The sequence below is a fragment of the Cheilinus undulatus genome, linkage group 17 (assembly GCF_018320785.1).
Source record: "Cheilinus undulatus linkage group 17, ASM1832078v1, whole genome shotgun sequence".
NCBI lineage: Eukaryota > Metazoa > Chordata > Actinopteri > Labriformes > Labridae > Cheilinus > Cheilinus undulatus.
In genome coordinates this window covers 36,410,305-36,438,099 of record NC_054881.1, presented here as the reverse complement: position 1 = coordinate 36,438,099, position 27,795 = coordinate 36,410,305, and positions in this window count along the sequence as shown.

Here is a 27,795-nt window from a genome sequence, read left to right as displayed (position 1 = left end):
AAAATCTGGCTCCCCAAGGTGAATTACATCCAATCTGGTTTGACCAAAATCACAACTCACAGTCACAATTCCAGGGCTGTGACCAGAAGTCAGTGGTCACTACTGACGAACTGGGCTCTCCTGAAAACCCTCCAGTCTTTGCCTACTGGCAAGTCAAGGAGCATTAAGGTCCTTAATTAATTCCAATTCTTTTTTTGAATTCTTCATAAATTAAGTCTTTATCACAGGAAAACCAGCATTTCTGTCCTCACAAAGTGAAGCAAATAATTTAAGATCTGAAAAGAAAAAAGCATGACATTCACCCTAACACAGGGAACCTGATTAAAATAAAATAATGGATATATCTCCACTGAGAGTATCCCTATCAAACATTGCAACATGAGCCTAATTTGACTGCTAATGTCAACGTCAGACACCTACTTATGAAACAAAGATCATTCCTTTCCAGCTAGAGTAGTGCTTAATGTCTATTTTTACAAAGGGCTGCCTGTTTTCTCCAAATGAATCATAGTCTATATTGGTATAATATGAACTTATTAACACTCAATGCAAATCTGAAAATGACTCACGTACTTTAAATCAATCTCCTTTGTGTGTGCATGAATACATTTTAGGCAGACTACATTATGTTGTTGGGCTATTGGAGCGGCATCTCAGCTAGCCTCTGAACATTTTTAGTTTCCAGTAGCTCACAATGTGAGGAAAACATCATTCACAAGAGCAGGAACATGTTGACCAAGGTTAAGATGATCCCAAATAAGTAAAAGGCAATCAATGTCAACAGCTTTAGTCAACAACCTTCTCTGCAAGCCTGACACTGTCACATATACCAACTTATATTCTATAACTTTTAATCTATGCCTCATGTATTATTCAGCATGGTTTACATAAGTTTATCATTGCTCTGCTTTTCTTAGGTAAATGTGGGGGTCACTAAGAAAAAATGGTTAAGAAACATTAACTTAGAGGACACTTCATAGGACACTTTGTCCACTTAGAGAGCACTAGCCACAGTTTGTCATCTTAAAACACATTAAGCCAAATTTTGTCCATTTAGAGTGCATCAAGAGGCACTTTGTCACTTTTTGTCAACTCTGAGGGCGATTCATTCAATCTGGTCTATTGAGAGGACAACAATGAAGGCTCCTTGACAAATGTTGTCCACTTAGGAAGCACAAAATCAAATTTTGTCCACATAAGGGGCACTTAAGAGGGAACTTTGTCAAATTTTGTCTATCTAGAGGACACAAATTAGGGCTCTTTGACAAATTTTGTCCACTTAGAGAGAAAAGAGAGGAATTCTGACTTTTAAGAGGCAATAAGCCAAGTTTTGTCCACATAAAGGTCACTTAAAAGGGCACATCACCAAATATCTGTCCAATTGGAGAGTAATGACACTAATTGTTTCTGCTTAAAGCAAATTAAGCCAAATTTGGTCCATTAAGAGAGCTGTAAAGAGGCAATTTGTTTAATTTTGTCCATTTTGAGGGCACCACAGAGGACAATACATTCAATCTTGTGTATTGAGAGGACGCCTATGAGGGCTCTGTGACAATTTCTGTCCACTTAGAAGGCAATATGCCAAATTTGGTCCACATAGAGGGCACTAAACATGGCATTTTAGAAAGCCATTTAGAAAGTAACTGGACTAATTTTGTCTTCCTTTAAAGCACCAGCCAAAGTTTGCCCGTTTTAAGAACACTAAGCCAAATTTGGTCCACATAAAGAGCACTAAACATGGCACTTTGTCCAATTATGTCCGAATAGAGGGCACCACAGGAGGCGATTTAATGTGTTAATCTACCATAGATAACATTCAAAAGTGCCGTCTTTGCATTCAAGAGGGCACTTCTGTGGTGATGGCCCCCCTGCACCTCCTCTGAGTCCACTAGTGGCCCACCACTTGAAATGACTAAACAACCTATGCTCACTTAAATACACTGTGAGCCTTCCTTGTAGTACAGAAGCATGTGTATTATCATAAGGCCTTCATAATGCTGACTATTCAGTAAAGGACGGATCAAGTCCTGTTGGAATAAAATGTTATTCCAGGTCTAGAAGACATTTAGTTTAATTTGGTGGCTTAACTAATGAGGCTATAGATCAATGAAAATAAGAATATATATAACCTCCAGGGGCCCAAGCCTGTGTTTGGAGAGCATTTTTAGTTTCTCCCACTTATTTGGGAGAGATACTGTCCGATAGGTTAAAACATCAGTCTTGTCATTGAAAAGGAATTTCTTGGAAATTTTCCTTTCCAAAACCAAAAAGTTCCATAATTAAAAAATATAAATATTCGAAAATTCTTAAACATATTTTCAAAAATAACCAATTATTTCTTTAGATAATCCTAAAATCCCTTATAAAGCCTGAAAATTCCAATAAAGATTTCCCCCCAAAAAATCCAATGCAAATTCCTGAAAATTTTCATGTGAATTCCCCAATAAATTTCTTGGCAAACTCTAGAAATTTTCAAAACATTCTCCAAAATTCCATAAAAATGATGGAAACATCCTTAAGCTCCAAAAATTTCTGAGAAAAATCCTGAAAATTTCAAAGGACAATCCTGAACCCAAAATTTCCGTCCAATTCGCCCCAAATTTGAGAATAAATTCCCCATATTACCATAAAAATGAAACAAAAAGAAAAGAAAAGAAAAGAAAAATTGAAATAAATTCAGAGCTATGAAGCTCTCCAAAACATACAAATATATCACCTTAATTTCCATAGAAATACTTTGATTTTTTCCAAGCAACTTCCGGAAAATATCCAAATAGCATTTCAAGCAATTACCTTAAACTTGAATGGACATTTTGGACAATTATTTTAACAATTCTAATACCAAAAATGGTTACTATAGAGTAGGAAAGCCAAAATGTAATGTCATCATATGTGAATGCACGGTCTCAGGGGGTTAATGATTAGTGTATGATAGGTAGAATCTGACCAATCAGATTCGACTATGTAAATGCTTAGTCAGGGACTCCCCTAAGTGTATCTATGAATCTCACTGAACAGCAGCCTAATAGATTTCCACTGCTGCATGTTCATTCAGTGTTCCTCTAACATGTTTACCGTGTGTGTTTGAAAGTTTGCCTGCCAGGTCCAGTATTTACTGCCCCTCTATGAGATTAGTTTCATTAAAGACAGAATGCTGACCTTGGTAGGACACAAAATGGATCTTTAAGAGACAGGCTCTTCCATCACAACGAAATGGAGCGCTCCCTGTCCCACAACACTGCTATTAAGTTTCATCAAGGCTCATTACATACTGGCTCTATGTCATCCTCTGTGTGCTATAAACCCCTTTCTGCAAACACACATTACAACGACAGCTACATTATCACACAGGCTAGCTATTGTTGCTGGGAGGTGCCTCTTTTAATAGAAATGCATTCTTATGAGGACGCTAATATGAATGTTTAAGGAAATTGCAGCTGTCAGGACACAGGACCCCCTCATCCAAATTGCACATAAATGCTCTTCAAAGTGTCATCAGGAATGCATTTGTCACTAACACGACATTCAATATAGGAGGAAAAACTGCAGTGCAGGGTTCATAGCACAATACAATGATCACAAAGCAAGGTGGAGATTTATTGCTCATAATCAAATGTGAGCTAGAATTAATCTCATTGTCTCCTATTCACCCTCTGATTGATGCCAGAGCTGAATTATATTCATTGACTGTCGTGCGAGGCAAAAAAATCAGAGCAGCACAACAAAGAGAGAATCAGAGGCTGTTGAAATTGAGAAAGAGGGCAGGAGAGACGGGCAGGATGGTGGGCAGACATAGCAGCATGCTTATATGATCTTGACCCAGCAGTCGATAGGGAAGGGCGGTGAAACCTGATTACAGACAGCCCACATCCCAGCCTGCTGATTTCATTTCCCTCACTCAGCTCAGCTGGGTAACAGACAGAGGTGTGATGTTCTGCACCGCTACACTGCACACTCTTGATTATACTGCCAAGTCCTTTATGCTCAGGGTTTGATGTTACCAGGGATGTATATACTCTTTTACCTCCAGGAGACACCAACATTTAAATGTCATGTCATGACTCAGAAACAGTAGTTCTTGTTCTTTTGTATTTCCCTGACTTCCCTTTCTTTTCCCAATGAGTGATGCAAACACCAGGGCAGGACCAGGATTTGTTGGCCCATCCAGAACAGCAACAGTCAGCATTTAAATATAACAGCACCTTCCTTATACTATAAGTAAGCCTTTAATAGTTCAAATAAGGTTTCAAAATTCAACTTTTCAAATAATTTTCATTCTAAAAACTAAATTGTTTTGCACCATGCCTGAGCGTCATCAGGCCTGCCCACAGAGTGGACTGGGCCCAAACCCAGAGAGTGGGCCAACCCCAGTTATGATTTACTGATCATATCAGTGCATGTGTGTTGGATCAGTAGCATTGGTGCTAGCGTCCTGGCTAACAGTTACTTCATTTCAGAGCTGAGAAGTGTGTCCAGCTGTTATTGGGGTCTGACATTCACATTATTTATTCATGCCACTTTTTAACCCCTTTTGTCACTGTTTCTGCCTACTTTGCCACATTAGTTAACACATTAAACCCATTTTTGCTACCTTTAGCAAATGTTTGCTACATTTAACCCTTTCTCATCCATTGTTGCCACTTTTTAACCATTTTTCACCATTTTTACCGCCAACTTTTACTTTCTTGACATGTTTGCTGCGTTATTGCTTTATCGTCCCTTTTAACCAATTTTTTCTCCTTTTACCTGATTTTCACTATTTACCACACATTTTGCTACTTTAAATGAATGTTTGCTACCCTTTTCTCTACTTTACCTAAGAACGTTTGCCCCTTTTTAACGGCTTCCTTACAGCTTTTCCCAATTTTTACTGTCCATTTTTCCACTTTTAGCCAATTTCCTGCCACCTTTAACCCATATATTGGCCCTCTTGCCTTTTTTCCTGCTTTTTACCTGTTTTTCACTATTTCACCACACATTTTGTTACTTTAAGAGAATGTTTGCTACCCTTAACCCTTTGCCCTACTTTACCTAAGAATATTTGCCCCTTTTTAACTGCTTCCTAACAGCTTTTCCCAATTTTTACTGGCCATTTTTACCACTTTTGGCCATTTTTGTGCCACTTTTATTCAAATTTGCTCCTTATCCATTTTTGCCACTTTTCATCCATTGTTGCCACTTTTTAACCACTTTTCACCGTTTTTACCGTCAATTTTTACTTTCCTGACACCAATTGTTGCCCTTTTCTGCCATTCTAGCTACTTTTAAACCACTTTTCCTCATTTTTACTGCCCATTTTCACCAATTAGGTCTGATTGGATAAAGTCTTTTCATCTCGTTTTTATTTGTTGACTTAAGTGTCACGTAATTTCGTTTTAGTTTTTGTCCATGTGCACTTGTTTTTATTAGTTACTGTCTCATTTTCATCAGGGGAAAAAAGGCTATTAACAAAAACTATAACGAAAATAATTAGTCGACAAAATTAACACTGTCAGTCAGTAGCTAGTAATGAACTAAAGACATCATCTATTAGAAACTTCATAAGCAGTTGTGCATGAATACCCACCCTTTAAATCTCGGAGTGATGGTGAATCATGTGGTTTTAGCCTCATAAACACCGTCTCATTATTTAATAGCCCTACTTCAAACATAAACCTTTAAGTCCCAAAAAATGTTCATCAATGCAATTTTCACAGAAGTTAACCTTTTTTTTATATAAGATGACAGCTGTAAAGTTCCTAATTTTAGGTGCCTAGAGCTTCCATTTTAGTCCCAGTGCATTGTATTATCAATATCATGTTGACTCACTTCTGTAGCCGGTCTATGCTGCCAATTTTGGGACATTTTTTAACATTTTCACATTGGTTTATTGTTCTTAGTCTTGAATTTATTTTTAATTTAAATTGGCGATAAGCAGCAAAAGTCTGGAGTGCTAGACAGTTGTCCATGCAGCTGCTTGATGAGGTCTGAATTAAGGCCCATCACATCTCATTAAGTCCAGTCTGCATACCTGGAACGCCTGAAGTGTCTCAGAATTGGTTCCCTCTGGCTCCTTTTCCCCTCCACTGCACACACAAGCCTGCATCTGCATCACCCGTGTACCGACCCCTCTGTCTCTCCTCGCTGTAATAGAAAACCTGGTAAACATTCAGGTCTGTTTTTCTGAGTTATTTCTTGTTCTCTCTGCAGAAACACGAGGCACACAGAGTTCTGGATAATGACTTCTGATGCAGTCAAATGAAAATCAAATGTATCCAGCTTTTATTTGGGCTTGTTTTAATTATTTTTGTTTTGATAAACAGGACACCACTGTGAAATGTTCTTATGCATGAGCCACTAATTTCTTTTAGAAAAACAACTCTACAAATAAAAACATTTAAAAAAAATCCATTAGGACAATTTCAGGACAACTGAGAGCAGACTGTCCCTGCAGTCCAGAGACAAATCCTCTGATATTTACAAATGTTACAAACAATAAGACAAGAGCCAAATCGTTATGGCTCCTAGAGTTAGAATGAGACTTTATTTGAAAGTGCCTTAATAAGGAAGGCCAAAAAATGTGTTTTTAAGTTTTTCTGTAACAGAAAGAGCCAATTTTAATGTCACTTTGCAGACAAACGCCTCAAATATGGCAGCACAACCAAATCAATTTGTTATATCAATTTCCTCGTCTGGCTCTGTCTGTTTTTTTCACTTTTGCACAAAATGAGAATTGCTCTTCTTTCAATTTACATTTCCAAAGTGATTTTAGTTTGCTCTGGGCTAGGATTTGTTTATTTCTTTGCAAATAAACCAATGTTTCATGGTTCACTTTAAAGGCACAGTGTGTAGATTCTGCAGCTAAAGGGCTTCTCAGTCAGTCAGTAAAAAAACATTCATGACATCTTGAAGTAATGGGGATAATTATAGTTAAATTCTACTTTTGAACACACAAATAACTTTCTCTGACACAGAAATGTAGACTGATACCAGGACTGTTGTAATTATCAACCTGTGTGCTTCTGTTCCCTTTCAAACTCTTACAAAGTACCTGTTACATTTATTAAAGTCACTACAAACAGAAAAGTCCCAGCCACAAGTTTGCTCCAAAAACTATACATACCATACCTGCAAACTCCCCCCGTTTCTCACCTTTATTTTTAGGCCATCTCCATGTTTTGTTATGCCTTCAACCAAACTTGCCACATCGTGTATGAATCCACAGTCCACATCTACTTAAAATGTCCATCCCTCTGTCTACACCTTGTACCACAACCTGACAAAATGGATGAGCTGATCAGACAAGATGAGAGCTGCATGAAAGAGAAAATGAAAATGATAAGACCGGACAGCGCTCTGTTCTAATTTTCCTCTGCTCTACTTAAAAAAGTTTTAGCGCTCCCATGTCTTGGTTACATCATGTAAGCATTTCATTAAAAACAAGAACTTACCAAAGTATTGTAGAAGTAGATGATTGCAAGAGTAATGGACTTTAAAAAGGTACTAAATCTAAATCACTGAGGCAGAAAGTGATTGACAAAGCTAAAATATAAAGTTTATTTCCTCATATGTTACATTTCTGGATAAAAATGTATCATCTTGAAATTAATCAGCTGCAACAAGTGTTGATTGTCATATATTTTCCCGTTTTAATTTTATCCTAACCTTTACAAGCCTTCCAGACCTGGCTGCCGAGAAGCATCCCCACAGCATGATGCTGCCACCACTGTGCTTTACAGTAGTGATGGTGTGTTTGTGGTGATCTTCAGTGTTCGCATCTTGTCTGATGGCCCAAAAAGCTCCATTTTGGTCTCATCAGACCAAAGAACTTTCTTTCACTTGACCATAGAGTCTCCCACATGCCTTTTGGTGAACTCTAGTCCAGATTTAATGAATTTTCTTCAACAGTGGCTTGTAACTCCCTTAGAGTAGTCATACGTGTCTTGATGGTCTCTCCCACTAGTCTCCTTCTTGCATGGTCACTCAGCCAGATTCCATTTCTTCATGATGGATTTTTACTGAACTCCAGGGGATTTTCACTGCCTTGGAAATATTAATGTATTCATCCATTGACTCCCTTGTCCTTTTTAATAACATTTCTTTGAGTTGTTTGGAGTGTTCTTTTGTCTTCATGATGTAATGGTAACGAGGAATACTGATTAACCAGTGATTGGACATTTTCTTCACTCAGGTGATCCCCATTTCACTAAATAAGGAGACTATTAGCACCAACTGGCTGGACTTCTGTTGACTTACAGTGCTCAACAAATTTATTGGACCACCTGTCATATCTGTCTCAGAGACCATCCAGCTTCATGAAGTGCTTTAATGCGGACTCTTTTATTTTCAGTCAGCTCTCCACGTTTTACCATTTTGAACGGGAATGAGGGATTTCAAACTGAATTCATCCAAATTTGAGCCGGCTCACTGGGCCTCTTTGAGAAGTCAGAAATGAATCAAGCATAGCATTCAACCACTAAAACTCATTTTTCTGTTCAGGAATGCAAGTAAATAACTATAATTTGACATATTAATCGAGAAATATTAATGTGCTTTACTATTTTTTCAGTTTTTTTGTAAATCAGTAAATTTGAAAATTCATGGATAACAATAGTAATTCTATTTTAGTATTAAAAATAGCATTTGGGTTAAAGAGCTTCTACATATTGGTGTATTAACCATTGCAGCAACATAAAAAAATTATTTTGGTAATTACTGATGGCATTAATTTAGGGCAGCTGTGGCATAAAACTTACTTTGGTTAGGGTTAGGGTGGTCTAATAAATTTGTTAAGCACTGTAGGTCAGTATAAATATTTTTATTTAAGTGACTTATTTTGTAGAAATTTGTTTTCACTTTGACATTAAAGAGGTCTGGGGTAATATTTTGTCAAAATAGCTCAAAATTTATTTTAAAAAATCAATAAAAGGGTAAAAAAAGTCAAAGGAGTAAATCCTTTCAATAAGCATTATACTCTTATATCTGCCATAGAGAGGAATATGGCAGATACATGTTCGTTAAAAAGCAGTCCTAGTCTGCTCAAGTTAACACTAAATTGATGTCAGGATAAGGAGAAGTTTGTTTGTAGCTGCTGTACTGTTCCATAAAGAAACGTATGTGCATGTAACAGAATAAATCCATTCTTTAACCTCTCTGGGGTTTTATTCTCAGATGGGGTTCTGTCGAGGTTTAACTCAGGCTCGTCTCCTCATTGGTGCATCCAGATGAACAGCTTTCTTTAAAATAATAAAATTGAAACAAAAATGGCTGCAACCAAGACGTCTACTTCTCTGCCTCCTCTGGTGCAGATCCATAAGTGTGTGACATCATGTGAAAGCTATAAATACCTCTCCCTCACCTAGTATGCTCACCCACTGCCCACAGATGTGGAAGCTCACAGCTGTATTTAACTGTATGTCGGCACATCCATGGAGGAGAGGAGCAGGGTGAGAAGACGCTAATTTGCACAACAAAACCGACTGTTCTGAGAAAGGCAAGCTAGAGCTCCTTCTCTGGTGCTCGATCCATGTTAAAGTTTTACTAAAGTGTGGCAAAGATTTTATATTTAGCAAAGGAGACTGTGTTATTTCGTGGAATAAAGGTATAGTATGTCACCTTTAACTCTTTCATTAAACAAGACATATTCCTCTCATCAATATAAAATAGTTGTTTCAAAGTCAAACAGTACAACAACTTTTAACAAGGAGAATGATGTGTAATTCATTGCCACAGAGTGCCCTGGTCTCCCCTGTGGGAATTTGTGCCCATTCATGCTAAAATGTATTTATGCGGTCAGGCACTGATGTTGGACAGGAAGGCCTGGTTTGCCAGCTCCATTCCAGCTCCTCCCAAAGATACTCAATAAGGTTAAGGTCAGGGCCCTGCCAGTCAAGTTCTTCCCCACCAACTCATCAAACCATGTCTTTAGTCCTTGTTTTGTGCACCGGGGCACTTTCATGTTGGAATAGAAAAGGGCCTTACCCCAGACTGTTGCCATTAAGTTGGAATCATAGCATTGTCCAAAATGTCTTGGTACGCCGACGCATTAAGATTGCTCTTCACTCGTGATATGGGGCCTAGTCCAAACCCTGAAAAACAGCTCAGTACCATGATCCCTCCTCCACCAAACTTCACAGTTGGTACTATGCAGTCATGTAGGTAATGTTCTACCAGCACCCCCCAAAACCATGCCAAACATGTGCTCCACAGTCCATTGTTGGTGTGTTTTACACCACTCAATCCTACGCTTGGCATTGGACTTGGTGATGTGAGCCTTGCAGGCAGTAGCGGTGGGTTGTTCATGAACCGTTCGAGAGCTGTTTCATGTCATTATTACTATTACCAGTTTTATTTTTATATAGATTGTGTGTGTCTGTGTGTCATTTGATATAGGGATGATCTTTTGTACTCTACCACAGGCATTTAAAGGTTTATCATATTGTTGTTTAATTTCAGGTGTGCCGTACAGCCCAGCCAATGAGCAGATTTCATCTGACCTGCAAGGTGTTTTGGAGAGGCAGTAAATTAAAAAAATAATAATAATTACATGATATTTTCATCAATTTAAAAACAATAGCATAGTTGGAGTAAAATACCCTCCCAATTATCAGTCATATGTTATAAAATTGCTAAAATTGGCAGGTCAAGTAAAGCCAAACTGGTACCCGAATGAAGAGCCGTTTGGGCTCTTTTTGCTGAGCGGAGCCAAATGATCCAGAGCCAGAATTCCCATCACTTGCAGGCAGCAGCTTGGCCATGGAATTCTATTCCATTAATCTCCCGCCACAAAGTTTTTGTGCACACATCGATGCCAGTGGAAGTTCAGAAGTCTTCGGCTATTCGGCGTTGGCAACTTTTACGCAACATGCGCCTTAGCAGTCTTATGCTTCATAGCTGAGTTGCTGTTGTTCCTAAATGCTTCCACTTTCTTTTATTATCGCTTACAGTTGACTGTAGAATATCCAGCAAGGTTGAAATTTGACAAACCATCTTGTTGCAAAGGAGGAATTCCTCAAAGTCTCTGAGCTCTTCAGAACAATCCATTCTGTATCACAAATGTTTGTAAATACATTTGGCTAGGTATTTGATTTTTTACACCTGCAAAAGGTCTGACTGAGGCACCTGAATTCAATAATTAACAGGTGTGGCCAAATACTTTTGTCCAGTGTATGTAAAGCTCTTTTCTATTGTAACATTTATCTTTAATTGTGTCACATCTGACTTATACTGTTGAAATTTTAGACCATGACTAATAGGAGACTTTTCTAAATGTCTGAAGAAAATCAGATCAGATGGTTCACAGAAATTGTAAACAGTTGCAACTTTCCAACGACTTCTTTTGGCCGAGTTAAGGTGAGGTATTCTTCCAGGCTGCTCTGTGGTGACACTAACAAAATATACAATGTGTCTGATACTCACTTGAAGGATCACAGCTTGGTTATTTTGAGCCTCAGCAGGACACAAAGTTGAGGATGTGACAAGTCAGTGTCTCGGTGAGTGAGAAGCCAGTGATATCTTCCTGGTGCTGTTCTCAAGGTCCTGACAAGCTGAGTCAAAGCAGCCTGGACACAAAATACGACATAAAAAAGTGAAATGAAAACCAGCCTGTGCCAGCTGGATCTAAAATAAAGCAAAGTTTATTTGTATTTCATATTTCATTTGACAAGCATAGATTCAATGTTTCACATTAAAGTAGACAGCATACATACAAAGAGCTGTTTTAAAGAAAACACAAGATGAAACATGATTTAGAAGGGCCAGGTTATGTCTAGTTTTTGCATCATGTTTATACCATTACAGACATTAAAGGCGTTATTTAAAATCAAAGTGGAAAAAGCCAATAATTGCAATTCCCTAAGTGGCCACTTGGGGCTAACTTCATAAATTAGTCAATCCCATTACATCCCATGTTAAATAATGTTATAACTGCAATACGCATGTTTAAACCCTCCTTACTTCCATACTTTCTAGTGAAGGTAGACAAAAACTGTTTCCTCCAGTGGATAACCACTAAAGGGATTTCTTTTGAAAGGAATTTGCCTTCAATTTTGCAAATATTGCTTCAATTTTTAGAGTTTCAACTTATTCATATAATAAGTCAGAAGAATTTGTTATATTTTCTTAAATGTCATTGCAGAGTTCTGGTGCCCATTGTGCTGTTCTCAGTTGAGCTAACAGCCACGTGAAGCTAACATAAATACCAGTGGACATGCTGTTCCATGTCTGACTGCTTCAGGGATTTCATTCTTCTAATTTCAATCCTGAATCTCAGTAAAAAGAAAAATTGTGTTTTAAGATGAGCTGATTTTTTTTTGAGTAATGTCCAGAATATCCACACACAAAAATGTTTGATAATCAATGCTAATGTTGCACTTAAATTTAGCTTGTTTTTAAACAGACAGCTGTGAGCCACTATTAGCCTCCAGCTAACAGCCCGGCACACTGAAACTGAAACCCAGGTGTGATGATGATAGGCTCTACATCTGCTTTAATGTTTATAAGGTTGTTTCCAACCCTCTTTAGTAAATTGCCACTGTGTAATTACCAAAACAGAGCTGAGACAGCTAGCTAAATGACTTGTGTACATTATTTGAGGCCACCTCTTAACATGGCACCCCTGTCTCTAAGTGGTGGCGCTTTTTGGCCATCAGAAAATACACCAAACCCTGCACATCACCACAAATACACTTTCCTCACTGTGAAGCACTGTGGTGGCAGCATCATGCTGTGGGGATGCTCTCAGCAGCCAGCCTTAAATGGGTTGCAAAGGCAGAGGGTAAAATGAATATAGCACAATTAAGGAGAATCCTGGAGGGCAATCTTTTTCAGTCTGCAAGAGAACTATGGTTCGGGAGAAGATTTGTTTTCAAGCAAGACAATGACCTAAAGCATACAGCAAAAGCTAGACAGAAATGTTTTAAAGACAACAAGGCGAATGTTCTGGAGTGGCCGAGTCAAAGCCCAGACCTCAATGCAATTGAGACTTTGTGGCTGGAGTCGAAAAGAGCTGTTCACACCTGATCCCTGTGCAACCTGACAGAGCTTGGGTGAAGAAGAATGGAGTAAAATTGCAGTGTCCAGATGTACAAGCCTGATTGAGACCTATCCACGCAGACTCAGTGCTGTGATTGCAGCTAAAGTTGCATCTACTAAACACTGACTTGAAGGGGTGAATATTAATGCAGTCACTGATTTAGACAACTTTAAGCCTCGAGGCTTTAAATAAAAGTGTTCAAATATAATGTCAAACTAGAATCTGTCATTAAAATCCACAAAAATCCCAGTAAAAATAAACATCCATTTCAATGATAAAATCTTGTTCAAAAACAGCTTAATTTAAACCAACAGTTCCAACCCCTTTTTTCTATGAGCCCCCCTTACTTGTATCCAACAAAAGCTGAAAAGCTGTTAGTCAAACTGTTAGTCAAAAAAAGTCATTCACAGGAAACACACTTCAGCATTGGTGTTATTTTCCCAGGAAGTTTGGTTTGAGAGGAAATGTGCTTCTTCACAACACACTTTGGATAATTAGCCGGGGTGAATGGCAGCCACCCCAACACCTCTGTCAAACTGGGAGTCTGCTAATGAGGAGAGCACCACACTTTCACCCAGAATACATTAGCATCTCATATAAGGACACCAAACCTCCCCAGTTATCAGCTGTCCACCACCAACGTCTACAGAAAAAATGTTTTCTTTTCTCCTGTCTCTCCTCTTTCATTGTTACTCCTATTTTTTTTTTTACAAACTCATCATTAGAAGTGCCATTTCAGGCTCCCAGCAATGCCCTCTATAAATGAGTGTAGTGGAGGAAGTGTTGGATTCTCCTCAGCCTGCAGTGTGTTTACTGCAGACCGATGTCGCACTCAGGCAACCATCAGGAGGAGATTACCTTGTAGCACTGTAAATGTTGTTGTTGATGCTGCTGAGAGATCTTATTTTGTTACTGTAAAACCCATATGAAGCTAAAAGCTGATTACAGCTGCGGTTACAAGCTCTGCTTTTGCTTCGATTTCTAAACAGAGTGCTACTGTTACCCATAGAAACCAATGGAAACTAGAGTTGTGCTTGCAGCTACATCACCCAAAACCATGAATCAATAAGGCTTAAAAAAGGCAGCATGCAGGCTTTGGTTACATATCAGCAATCCTATTTAATATTATGAAGTGATCCTTGGTTGGTATGAAATATGTAATCCACACTGTAGTTTCCACAGTGACAAGAAATGTCAACGCTGAAGATGACGAGATGGATAAATAGAACTCAGAGTAGTCAGAAATAGAAACATCTACAGTAGAAGCTACATTATCATTAGAGGGAATAAATATGGAGTAGGACACTTTGTCAGAACATCACATGTAGGATCTTTTGTTAGTTTTCTTTTATTTAAATTATCCATTCACCACAAAGAATGTGATCTTGACCTCGGCAAAGTAGATAGAGTTTCTCACTGACCACTTTCTTCCATGGTACAAAAAGAAGAACCGTGCCTTCCGTAGCAAAATTTTCTTCATGCATGACGATGAACCATCTCATGCCGCAAAGAATACCTCTGTGTCATTGGCTACTATGGGCATAAAAGGAGAGAGACTCATGGTGTGGCCCCCATCCTCCCCTAACCTCAACCCTGTTGAGAAAGGCTGAGGTAGTTCACATCAAAACAGCAGCTCTGATAGGCTATTCTGACATCTCGTAAAGACACTCAAGCAGAAACTCTCCAAAAACTCACAAGCTCAACGGATGCAAGAATTGTGAAGGTGGTATCAAAGAAGGGCTCCTGTGTTAACATGTAACTTGGCCTGTTAAGATGTTATTGATTGAAATATCTTTTGAAGCATGACCTCCTAATGCTGAAAATTCAAAAACCATTCTCAGTTCTTTGCAACCTGTAAAATGTTTTGAAACTCTGTTCTGCATAATAATTTGGAACAGTGCATTTTGAGGGGTTTTTTTGGAAAAAAAAAAAAAAAAAATAGTCATCATTGGGAAGGTTTGTTCCATAAAATATGAGTCATGAAATTATACTGACTGTCATTTGCATCAAATATTGACGAAAATCTGAGAAAGTTTGATTTGCATAATAATTTGGAACATGGTGTAAAGTGAATGTAAGCCAGGAGTGTCCAAACTTTTTCCCATAAGGGCCACATACAGAAATACACAAGAATGTTGGGGTCAAATATCCACAAGGTGAGGTATGAAGGTTTGTAAAATCAGCATTATATAGTATATATAGTAATATGCCTAAATGGTTCAGCCAGAAAATACGATTTGCGTAACCTTCCAAGCAGATGGATACGCCCATTTCCTTGTTTTTCACTGGTGAATCCATCTGAAAAGCTCCCATCTGAACCGTTTGGGCCTGGTTAGAAAGTGACAGGACCAATCAGCGATGAGGGGCAGTACTTTCAGGTGCAGCAGAGTCGTGACATTAACAAGCTGCAGCAAGAGCTGGTGCAGTTATGGAGGAAGAGATTAGCGTGGCTGCTGCTAAAGCGACAGTTTTATCAGAACTTGACAACATTTCTTCGTTAAAAGAAGAATAACATCATTGAGTTGTATTCTTTTCAAAAACGACAAAAGTCGAGTACTTACATGTCTATAGTCGCCATGTTTCGCGTTATTCCTCATTAGCTGCGCACGCACTATGTCACGTGTTTTGTTGCTCTGATTGGCCAGTAGAGATGTGACAGACGGAGCGTTCACCCAATCATGCTCTGAGTTTTTTTCAAAGCCTCTGCCTTTTCTCAGACGTTTTCTGTTGAAGCTAGATGGATGTGTTTCACACATCCATCTGGCGTGTCAGGTTACGATTTGCAGCTATAAATATTTCTTTATTAGAAGTTATTAATCAGCATGTATTGCTGTTATTTATGTTTAGTGGCTGTTCTTGGATCCCCCTGCCCTTCCACAAGCCTACATGGAAAGTATCAAACAGGGACAGCACACCTTCCTGCTCTATATGCCGAAAAGGAAAGCATAAGGCAAAAGGTAAAAGGTTTATTCTGGGATACACAGTAACAACTGACTGAGGTGGAAAAAGGAGAAAGGACAGGATGACGAAGAAATAGTGCGGATTTTAATACCTGGTTTCATATGGTGGTATTTTCCACTACTTTTAGTGCCTGTTGCAGTCATCGCTGGCCTTTGTGGATTAGCTGCTGTTTGTAATGAGTGCTGATTTGCATGTCATAGGAGCAATTTTGTGCTGAATTTTCAACATTCCTCCCCCCTACTCCTCATTTACGACATGTAAATGGGGCAGGGTGCTGCTTGCTCAACTGGACAGTTTGTATTTGCATTTTTGTGCACAGTTAGCATAAATTTCCCCTTTGGTTAGGCCTGTGTGCATCTGGTGCAGTCTTTTTTGCCATTTTTGGAACTAAAAAACACACAAAGAGCCACACTATTCTTTAGTGGATCTGCTCAATGACTTCTAAATACATTCCAATTCACAGTTAAATTGCAAATAATTTCTAAAGGTGAGCTTTCAATGACATGACCAGGTTAGATTTCAACTTTTTTAACATGTATAAAAATTTAACACTTTCATGCTATTGTAATGTTGTTTTTCCTGAAATATGCCTATAAACCTGTTTTAATTGAGACACTAGCATGTACTGACTCATTCCTGAGTATGTGATAAAAAGAAATAAATGATCAAGTTTCTTTACTGCAGCTCTAATCCACAGTACTGTAATAGGAAATGCCTTTAATCCCACCACATTGGAAATTTATTAATACAGCATTAGCTTTAAGCTGTAATGTGGCATTTTCACACTAAGCGTGTACAATAAACTCAGTGAATGAAGATAAATCTTATCATTACCCATAACTCAGAGATGTCCTGATGTAAAGGACATGAAGCTGTAGGGGAACAAAGGAGACATTTTCCTCAGCCACTGAGAGTCTGCACAACTCACTAACAGTAGATATAGTGACACATTATTATTTTAGAATCCATGCTGTGTGGGTTCAGAAGAAGCCCAGGGTCGCTGCCTCCACTTTTTGAAACAGTTAAGCACATATTTCTTCTCTGAGCCATATTTTACTGAAGGATGAAATCTGTCCTATGATGCTTGTGAATTCTTTCATGCAAATCATGTTTTTACATGAAAGGGCCTCGTTGTTTTTCAAACTGTGGACATTCCTTAAAGGTTTGTCATTTTAATGTTTCAAAAGTAAGAGCAATATGTATACAACTTAACATACACTTTACTACAAGGTTGTTTTTTGTTAAACGAAGAGTATTTCATTCTAGATATGCCACATTTTACTACTGCTTCAATCAAAAACATTTATGGGATCCGTTCAAAGATTTAACTCGCACACACGGGGACAAAATTGACAGTACCATGTTTTGAAAATCATCTCTTAATCTGCAAAGTTTTCCCAGAACTCTTTTGAGCATTAAACACTATTGCACCATGAGTGAAGTTGCCTGCTCAGTTAGAGAAGTCTCAATATGGCAGAAACAAGTTCAACATACCTGTTTAAAGGGTGAAAGAGTTGCTGTGTTGTTTGGTGTCAATGGTGAGTACCACAATGAACATGGGACCACAGAAAGCTCAGAAGACAGTTGTAGGAGATCAGAAAGAAAATTATAGGCAAACATGTTAAGAGTTAAGGCTAAGACTATCTACACACAGCTTGATTTTCCTGTGACTACAGTTGTACATGTATTTTTTTTTTTTTTTTTTAAAGATGTTCAAGGTCCATGGACGTGGCCACTAGAGGAAAATTGATGACAAATTGAAGAGATGGATAATATGAATATGAATCTACTACCAAAGAGCCTAGAACAACTTCTGACTCTTTGTTTACCATTCGTATTATCTATACGAATCATGGTGTGTATCACTCTGAACATGGACCACTGTGCTGTGGGACAGTTGTCCCAGGAGATCGTAAAGAAAATTTTAGACTGTTAAGTAAACAGTACTCGATCCATTTAAGTATCTTTGCATTCTGCTCAGTTTTTTTGACAACCATCTCTTAATCTGCACAGTCTTCCTAGAATGCATTTGGGCATTACACACTATTGCACCATAAGTAAAGTTACCCTCTCAGTTAGAGATGTCCCACCTCTGTGGAAGAACACTAATATGGTAGAAGCTAACCTGACACGCCAGATGGATGTGTTTCACACATCCATCTAAGCATTTGTGGAAGGGCAGAGGCTTTGAAAAAAACTCAGAGTGTGATTGGATGAACATTCTGTCTGTCATATCTTTACGGGCCAATCAGAGCAACAAAACACGTGATGTTGTAGCCGTGACTGAGGTGCGCGTGTGCAGCTGCTGAGGAATAACGTGAACCATAGTGACTGTAGACATGTCAGTACTTCTGTCGTTTTGGAAAAGAAAACAACTCACTGCTGTTCTTGATGAAGTGATACTGGAATTTGCCAAAATGCAAAGTGACAAGCCACAGAGCTTCTGAGAGAATTTCCTTCTGACAATCAAAACAAAACTAGAGCTTTTTGGCAAGTCACATCAGCTCTATGTTCACAGACACAAAAATGAAACACTGTAGCTACTGTAAGGAGGCTCCGTTATATTCTGGGGCTGCTTTGCTGCATCTGGCACAGTGGATCTTGAAAATGTGCAGGGTACAATGAAATCTCAAGACTATCGAGGCATCCTAGAGCCAAATGTGCCACCCAGTTTCAGAAAGCTTGGTCTCAGTCACAGGTCACGGGTCCTCCAACAGGGTAATGAACCAAACACAGCTAAAAACAGCCAAGAATTTAGTAGCCTTCTATGAGCCCTGATCTAAATCCTTTTGAACATCTGTGGGAGGAGATGAAACATGCGGGAAAAGGCACCTTTCAAACCTGAGACAGTTGGAGCAGTTTGGGGCCAAAATACCTGGGACAGGTGCAAAAGTCTCATTGACAGTAACCAGGGGTGGACTGGGACAAAAATTCAGCCCTGGCATTTTCTGTCCAGACCAGCCCACTACATTATCAGCGGACACCATGTAGAAGTCCGCAAATCTCACGATGTCTTCTCTCATGCAATCTACTAGTGTTTTCCAATGCAAAAAAGTCAGATCTTTGTGAAACTACCTGAAAATGCTTAAGACAGCACTATTTGCACAGCCATTTAAAAACTACAGTAAAAATGACAAGAATTGTACGAAAGCAAGTGATGCATGCCCAAAAGCATTTGCAATTTGTTAGAAGGAATGACTGTGCTATGATGTGCACAAATGACTCAATGTTGTGGAGGTTGAAATAACAGTTATAAGACTTTTAATTCTGGTCATAGAAATGCACTAAAAGATCTGAGAAAACATATTTCAGAGCTTTAAAATAGCCAAGCACTTTTATTGAAGTCTCAAATTGGACAATTTCTGACAATAACCATCCTTTCCTATCCTATCTCTCCTCGTCTTGTACTCCAGATCAAAATATGTATACCTTCATAAACATTTTCTGTGCAGCTATTATACTTTTAAGGTGTTTGACCCTTAAAAATTCAAAATCATCAGGCAAAACTAATGCTTTAGTCTTTACATCCAAAACAGTTCATGTTTTTTTCCTGTTTTATGTAACTGGATACTTTACTGAGTGGTTGTAAATGTATTTTCTCTATTAAGAATGGACTAAATACTACACTCTGTTCTCAGAAAGCTTCATGGGCCACTTTGCAGGTAAAGCATTGCATGGAGAAATGACTGCTTGACTTTATCAATAAAGGTAACATCACATTCAATGTAAAAACATTTTTGTCTTTTGTTTTGGACATGTCTCAAAAATGTAGCCTAGCCAGCCCCAGGCTAACGCTACTTACCATGTTTGCCTACACTCGCTCATCATTGACGATCATGGACTTTATCACCACCAGCTCCCGCTGCTGAGTCTGACCCCATCCTCGCTCGTTTCCCAGCGCAGCAGCACCTGCTGCTGCTGGGGTGGTGACAGCGGCACCAAATAGGTCTGTCAATTTTGCACATTTAGCAGCCTCAACCTCAAGAGATTTTAGCTTTTTGGTCCGCTGTTTCTCAGCGCCACCCGGGCATTTTTTTTTCCTGTCCATTTTCTTCCTGTCCACCTGTCCCATAAAGTCCCGCCCCAGCATGGCTCGTGTAGTGATTGACAGCACTGTCAGGGCTCTCTGAGCCTGTCAACCCATGACTGATTGACAATGACAATCAATGGACCAATAATATGTGTCGATGGCTGCTGGCAACACACTGCTAGCCCTCTGTAGCCAATGATGAGTGGCTGGCAGGCCCAGTTGGATTTAGAAAATGAAGAAACTTGCACCTCCCTACATAGGCCGTCTAATAGGCCATGTCAAAATAATAATTTAAAAAAAAAAAAAGAAGAAAAATGTAGCGGACCGGACCGGCCCACATTGGGTCGATGCCCCAACGGGACAATGCCCGGTATGCCAGATGGCCAGTCCACCCCTGAGAGTAACAGAAATCGCTTGATTGCAGTGACTGCCTCAAAATTTTGTGCAACAAAATATTAAGTTAAGGGTACCATCAAGTTAGTCCAGACCAGTTTCATTTGTTTTTTAATGATTCTGATGAACCACAATTCCAGCAATGTCTCATTTTTATTAAGTCATTTTCTGTACATTTTTATTTATTATCACTTTTGTCAATTTCAAGTTATTTCAGTGAGCATTGTGGGTTTAGCCTTCTTTGAAGGACGGGTGCTGACAATTTTGTCCACGTGTGTGCATGGCACAGTACCCCTTTTTCGTTCAGAATTCTCCAGGTGGCAAAACCGGGTTTCTCAAAACCATATCTGAAGACACATACTTGCACAAACAGAAACCTACATACTCAAAAAAAACACGAGACAATCACTGTTTCTCTAAAGAAATTCCTTTAGTGTTCAGTAAAGGTTAGAAAATGAAAAGAAAATCCTGTGGGTGATCAAATTTTTCCTTGCTGCATCTGCGGCATTCCTGCAGCTCCCAATTAATAACTTATTCGAATCTCGGTTGTTAGCATCTTCACTCACTTGGGGGGTAAACAGAGCTGTGCTCCTCAACGGATGAAAGAAGCCATTCACAGTTTTAGTACACCAAGGTGACCTCATTTTTTCCTCTCTAGTGTTGGTCTCCTTGAAGCAACATGTTAGAATTATAGACACATTATAGGTTCAGCCTCTCTGCAGGCTCAGCCCTCTTTCAGAATCACACATGTGGCAAGCCCGCCAAAGGTAGATGGAGCCATCTGAGCGTGACTGATGGATGCGCAACCGGCCATAAGGGGCACACTCTAGAAAAAAAGAAGTTCCCCTCCTTTACTATCATCCCAGAGGAAAAACAATATTGCAGGCAGGAGAATCTCCATCCTGACACACTCCAGTCGTCCCCAGTGAAGGAATGAGTGCAGCTTGTGATGCTGAACCTCTGCGGAGCTGTCTCTGACCCAGAGCTCGGCAGTGTGTGCACAAACTCTAAGTGTCCATGTTCAGATGTGTATGCAGAGTGTGGAAATGAGTACACACACTTATACCAGTGAGGTTTGTGGGAGAGCAGAGTAAATGATAAACCAGGGAGAGTGGAACGGTGGGGGGAGAGGAAAATCAGAGCAAATGCATTTTAGCAGCAGAGGGCAGCTATTTAAATGTATTTTCAAAGTTCTCACTGGCTCCTTCTTGGCCAGCGACCAAGATTTTTTATTTTGTGAGGCACTCGAGCACCTCGAGACAAGATGACAAAAACACAAAGAAGACTAAAAGGCAGAAAGCACACAAATAAAAATAATTCTGCATTGGGAACAGGGACACTTGAGCCCTCTTCCTCTTTTTATGCCTCTTCTAGTCACTGCCTGAATACAAATATCCAGGTGTAGGGAAGCTGTGGTAGCTATTCCCATCAGTGTCTACCATTACAACAACACTGTCTGAAAAAGTAAAGAAAATGCCAAAGCAGAGAAATCATCTGTAAAAATTCAGTTAAAAATCGATGACTGTTTAAGTTATGCCATCCTGACATCACCACAGTCTTTTAAAGCTTTAAATTCCACATCTCTCTGCGGCGATATTGATGACAAGAGCAAAAATTGACCATATTTGACTTGAGGGTAGCGCTAAAGATTGAAACACCAAGTAATTAAAGCTGTACATTCAACCCCCAATGCTAATTAGCTGGAGAACAAGCTAGTTAATGATGTTTTCTTCAGAATGGGACTGAGTTGATGATTTCTCAGACACATGAAGTTAAATTAATGAATGAGAAGCAAAGCTAACATACAAAATAGTGTAGACACAGTCATAGAAACACTAAAAAGTTTCAATCACACCTATTTAGCACAGCCAGCTTAGAATTATAGCTCTGTTAACTGTGTAAGCTAAGTTGATAATGAGCTACGTAGCTAACAGAGCTGAAGCTCAGCTCACAAAGCAGCTTCATAAGCTATGTATCTACATTATCTAAGTAGCTAAGTTAGCTTTAGTTAGGTTTGACAAAGCTCACATTGCTTAAGCTAACATAGCTATACAAAACAGAGCTACTTAGCTAACAAAGCTTCATAGGTAAAGCTAGCCTCACAAAGCAGCTACATAAGCTGTGTATCTACATATTTGTGTCTCTAAGCTAGCTTTAGCTATGTTTGTTTAAGCTCACATTGCTAAAGCTAACTAAGTTAAGGCTAACAGAGCTGCATAGCTAACATAGTTATGTAGCTAAAGCTAATCTCATAAAGCAGCTACATAAGCTATGCATCTTGGTAATCTGAATACCTAAGTTAGCTTTAGCTATGTTTGCTGAAGCTCACGTTGCTTAAGCTAACATAGCTATGTGTAACAGATTTAAATAGCTAATTTAGCTAAAGTAGATCAAGCTAACCTCACAAAGCATCTGCATAAGCCATGTATCTACATTTTAGCATTTCTAAGTTAGCTCTGGCTATGTTTGCTAGAGCTCACATTGCTAAAGCTAACTCAGTTATAGATATCAGGGCTGCATCGCTAACATAGATATGTAGCTAAATTTGAGGTCACAAAGCAGTTACATAACCCACATATCTAGGTTTTCTGCATAGCTAAGTTAGCTACGTTACATAAAAGTTATGTAGCTAATGTAGCTATGTAACCAAAGCTAAGCCAACAAAACAGCTCTGTAAGCTATGTAGATACATCGTGATGGTAATTACAAAGTTAGCATAGCAATGTTAGCTTTAGCTAGCGCTAACAAAGCTCTCTGTTTTATTCCTGTACCGTCAGCAGCCATGTCTGTCTCTCTGTGCAGAATCCCTAGCTCTACACAAACAACACGCTAACAGATAGTAGCAGAATGTGTTACAGTTCTCAAAAATACAAAAGTTAAACACAATCGTCACAAAAGAGTTGATCAACACTTGACTCACTTTAACTCACTATTAACCTACTAAATTAACAAATGACTGGTACAACCAGTGTAAGCAATGCTACCATCTGGATAAATATGCAGGTGTCTGGTATAGATAGGCGAAGGGGCTTGGGTTGGATTTTCTTCTTCTTCTACATGGAGAAGTATTTCTAGTAACAGTATAAATACAAATTATAATTGATGGTTTCAGCAGGCAAAAGGCTGATATTCTTATATAATAAGGAGTCAATCCTACCACCTTTTAAGTCTCCATGGCTGACTGTTCATTGTGAGTAGCCTCACAGCTCTATCAGTTGATAGCTTGTTAAGTAAATGGGAGGCTTTACTGAGCACATCAAACATTATACTATCCCATAAATAACTCAACCATAGCCAGTCGAGTGGATCTTTCAAAGGCAGCAGGGTCTTTTTGTGTTCCGCTTGAATAAATGGAATGTGTAGTAAATAAAGCACTTGAGTTATTGAATGGAGATCATAGCCTCAATGAGATTAGTTTGACTGCATACTGACGGCAGCAAAGACGGAGCATTTGGATTCACTATCTTTGTTGTTTTTCTGCAACCAAGCAGTGTGTTCCCCGCTGTGCACATCCTCTCGTCGGGCCTGTCCTGCAGCCTACCCCCAGTGCAACACAGCTAATTAAGTTTCTCTCTTTTGGACCCTCCAGCTTTCTGCTCCTTTAAAGGTCAGTGCTGTCAAGAAGACTCCTGATTGGTCACAAGCTGGAGTTTGCCTATCTAAATTCATCAAAGTTGGACTTAACATGAAAGACACACTGGTTTACTTTGTTCCTATGAGTGGCTCCACTTAACTGACTGTGTCTTTAATGAGCATCCCCGTGCTTGATCTTGTATGGAGGATAAGTGTTGTTGTTTAATGATCAAAAGCACAGCTCAAGTCAAGTCACAAGTCCAAATGCAGAGTCTCTAGACCGCAGCGAAGCTGGTGGCCAGGCCTATAAATAGAATAGTATGACACTTGCAGAGTAACGTAGTCAAGAAGTTTCAGCATTGGTATTTTTGATTGCAAGAATTTTCTTATTGATTGTTACTTTGTCAAACTTATAAACATGAAACGTATTGTTATACCTGGCACTGTGGTGTTTATTTTGTATTGAATATTTTACTTTGTGGTACTTCCGGTTTCCGGAGCTGGTTGCTGGCTGCTAACTTGACTCTGTTTCTCCTGAGGCGTTCACCCTGCCCCCCTGGTGCTGTGGAGAGGCACACCTGCAGCGAATCCTCTAATCACACCTGCTATTTAAGACTGGCTGCAGCTCTCTACAGCGCCTGAGTCTAGTCTACATTACCTCACGGTAAACGTCGTCTCCGGGCTCCTTCTCGTGATCCTTCAGAGAAGTTCTTTGTGCTTTTGATGATTCCAGTGACCTCTAGTGTTTGCATTTTGTGTACATTGTCGCTAACGTGCCTCTCCTCCTTTTTTCCAGTGCCTCCTGCTCAATTCACCACAGCCAGCTCCAGCACTCCCTCACTCCCTCCTGGACTCTTGGAATCCCCTTCCCTGGTGCACTTATCCTCACAATAAAACTGTTAAAACTGCTTCCGTCTCCGCACCTGAGTTCAACCCTTACACAAAACATCACAGAAGACTCAGGCCAGAAATGGACTCAGCGGAATCAGACACCCTCAAAACGGCCATCACCCACCAAGGACAACGCCTAGGACATCACGAGTCCATGTTAAAAGGTATCATGCAATCTCTTCAGACTCTCAACACCCAGGTCTCCAGCATATCCGAGCAGTTACTCTCAGTCACTCAGCCTCACCACCCCACTCCTGAGCCTCCACCTGTCAGTGTTCAGCCACCCGCAGTAGATCCCTCACCTTCTCCTCCCCTCCCCCACTATAGAGAGCCTCATGTACCTCACCCTGATTTCTTCTCAGGAGAAATAGGTAGCGCTAGTGGGTTTTTGTTAAGATGTTCCCTTGTGTTTGACCAGCAGCCCCTGAGTTACCCCACGGACAGGGCCAAGATAGCTTTTGTAATTAATTTGTTACGTGGGAAAGCCTCCCGCTGGGCCACTTCTGTTTGGGAGAGAGAATCTCCAGTGTTAGCTTCTTACTCGTTATTTTCTAGTGAACTATGTCGGATTTTGATCATCCCTCCAGGGCCAAGAAGCAGCCAAACGTTTATTTTCCTCTACCAAGGTAACCAATCAGTAGCTGATTTCTCCATTGATTTTCGTATTGTAGCCTCTGAGAGCGGGTGGGGGGAGACCGAGCTCAAAGGGGTTTTTCTTAAGAGTCTTTCTAGTGAGCTTAAGGATGAACTCGCTTCCCGGGATGAACCTGACTCCCTTGAGGGTTTAATTTCACTAGCCATTCGCATTGACAACCGTTTGAGAGAAAGACGCAGAGAAAGGAGTCAGCAAAGGCCCTCCAGCTCCCGTCCCGTAGCTCCCCCCTCTGGTCAGTCTGCTCTTCAGTCTCCTGAACACACTAGGTCTTCCCGTGACTTTTCCCCCACTCCTGTTGATGAACCCATGCAGTTAGGCCGCACCCGACTAACCCCCAGTGAGCGCCAAAGACGCTTTAACCTTAGACTGTGTATCTACTGTGGTCAGACAGGTCACTTTCTCGCTACTTGTCCCCAGACGCCAAAAGACAGGGCTCACCCGTGAACGAGGGCACTCGGGTGAGCCAGACCTCTTCCTCCTCTAGCCCTCCCCTGCGCATAGCCGTTCCCTCTAGTGTCCTCTGGGGGCGCGATTCCGTGCCCATTAGTGCGCTTGTTGACTCCGGAGCTGACGACAACTTTATTCAGGACACGTTAGCTCAACAGCTCCAACTCCCCCTTGAACCCTTACCGACTCCTAAGAACATCACCGCCTTAGACGGCAGGTTGCTTGCTAAGGTTACTCACCGGACAGCCCCCATAACCCTCATTATCTCGGGTAATCACAGTGAAAAAATTCAGCTGTTTGTTATTCCGTCCCCTCACGCTCCCGTTGTTTTAGGTCTCCCCTGGCTCCAATTACATAATCCTCAGATCAATTGGAAAACCGCTACCATAACCAATTGGAGCGTACACTGCCACTCTCACTGCTTGCGTTCAGCCAGTCCACCGGTCAGTCGTCCTTCCGTCACTCCCACTCCTCCTGATTTATCCAATGTCCCTCAGGAATACCATGATTTAGCCCCGGTCTTCAGCAAGGACCTAGCCGTCTCTCTCCCTCCTCACCGTCCCTATGACTGTGCGATCGATTTGCTCCCTGGCGCGTCCCTGCCCAGTAGTCGCCTGTACAACCTCTCCGCCCCGGAGAGGGCGGCCATGGAAACTTACATTCATGATTCGTTAGACACAGTTCTCATCCGTCCCTCCTCGTCTCCTCTAGGAGCTGGTTTCTTTTTCGTCAAAAAGAAAGACTCCACACTCCGCCCCTGTATCGATTTCAGAGGACTTAATGACATCACTGTAAAGAACAAATACTCACTTCCCCTCATTGACCCCTCTTTCGAGCCTCTCTGTTCAGCCCAGGTCTTCTCCAAGCTAGATTTAAGAAATGCCTATCACCTCATCAGAGTTAGAGAGGGAGACGAATGGAAAACAGCCTTTAAGACCCCTATTGGCCACTTCAATACCAGGTCATGCCTTTTGGTCTCACTAACGCCCCTGCAGTTTTTCAGGCTCTCATTAATGATGTGCTCAGGGACATGCTCAATCGCTTCGTGTTCGTATATCTTGACGATATACTTATCTTCTCCAGGTCACTCCAGGAACACCAGCAACATGTTCGTTTAGTCCTCCAGAGGCTACTAGAGAACAGACTTTATGTCAAACCCGAGAAATGTGAGTTTCACACCCCATCAGTCAGTTTTCTAGGGTTTATCATTGCCCAGGGCCAATTACAACCCGATCCTGCTAAGATCAGAGCAGTCACTGATTGGCCCGTCCCAGGTAACCGTAAGGAACTCCAGCGATTTCTAGGCTTCGCAAACTTTTATAGAAGGTTCATTAGAGATTACAGTAGGGTGGCTGCTCCCCTCACTAGGCTCACCTCCCCTAGTTCCCCCTACCGGTGGTCACCTGAGGCTGCTGAGGCATTCACCAGGCTCAAGACTCTGTTCACGTCAGCTCCCGTCCTCAAGCACCCTGACTCCTCCCTCCAATTCGTGGTGGAGGTGGACGCCTCGGAGACCGGAGCCGGGGCTGTTCTGTCGCAAAGAGACCCCGTTACGAAGAAGCTTCACCCTTGTGCCTTCTTCTCTCGTCGTTTGTCCCCGTCCGAGAGCAATTACGACGTGGGAAACCGAGCTGCTGGCTGTGGTGTGGGCACTACAAGAATGGAGGCACTGGCTGGAGGGCACGCGACAGCCCTTCATCATTTGGACTGACCACAAGAACCTCGCCTATCTGCGCACGGCGCGCAGACTCAACTCCCGTCAAGCCCGGTGGGCTCTTTTTCTCAGTCGTTTCCACTTCACCCTCTCCTACAGGCCAGGCTCCAGAAACACCA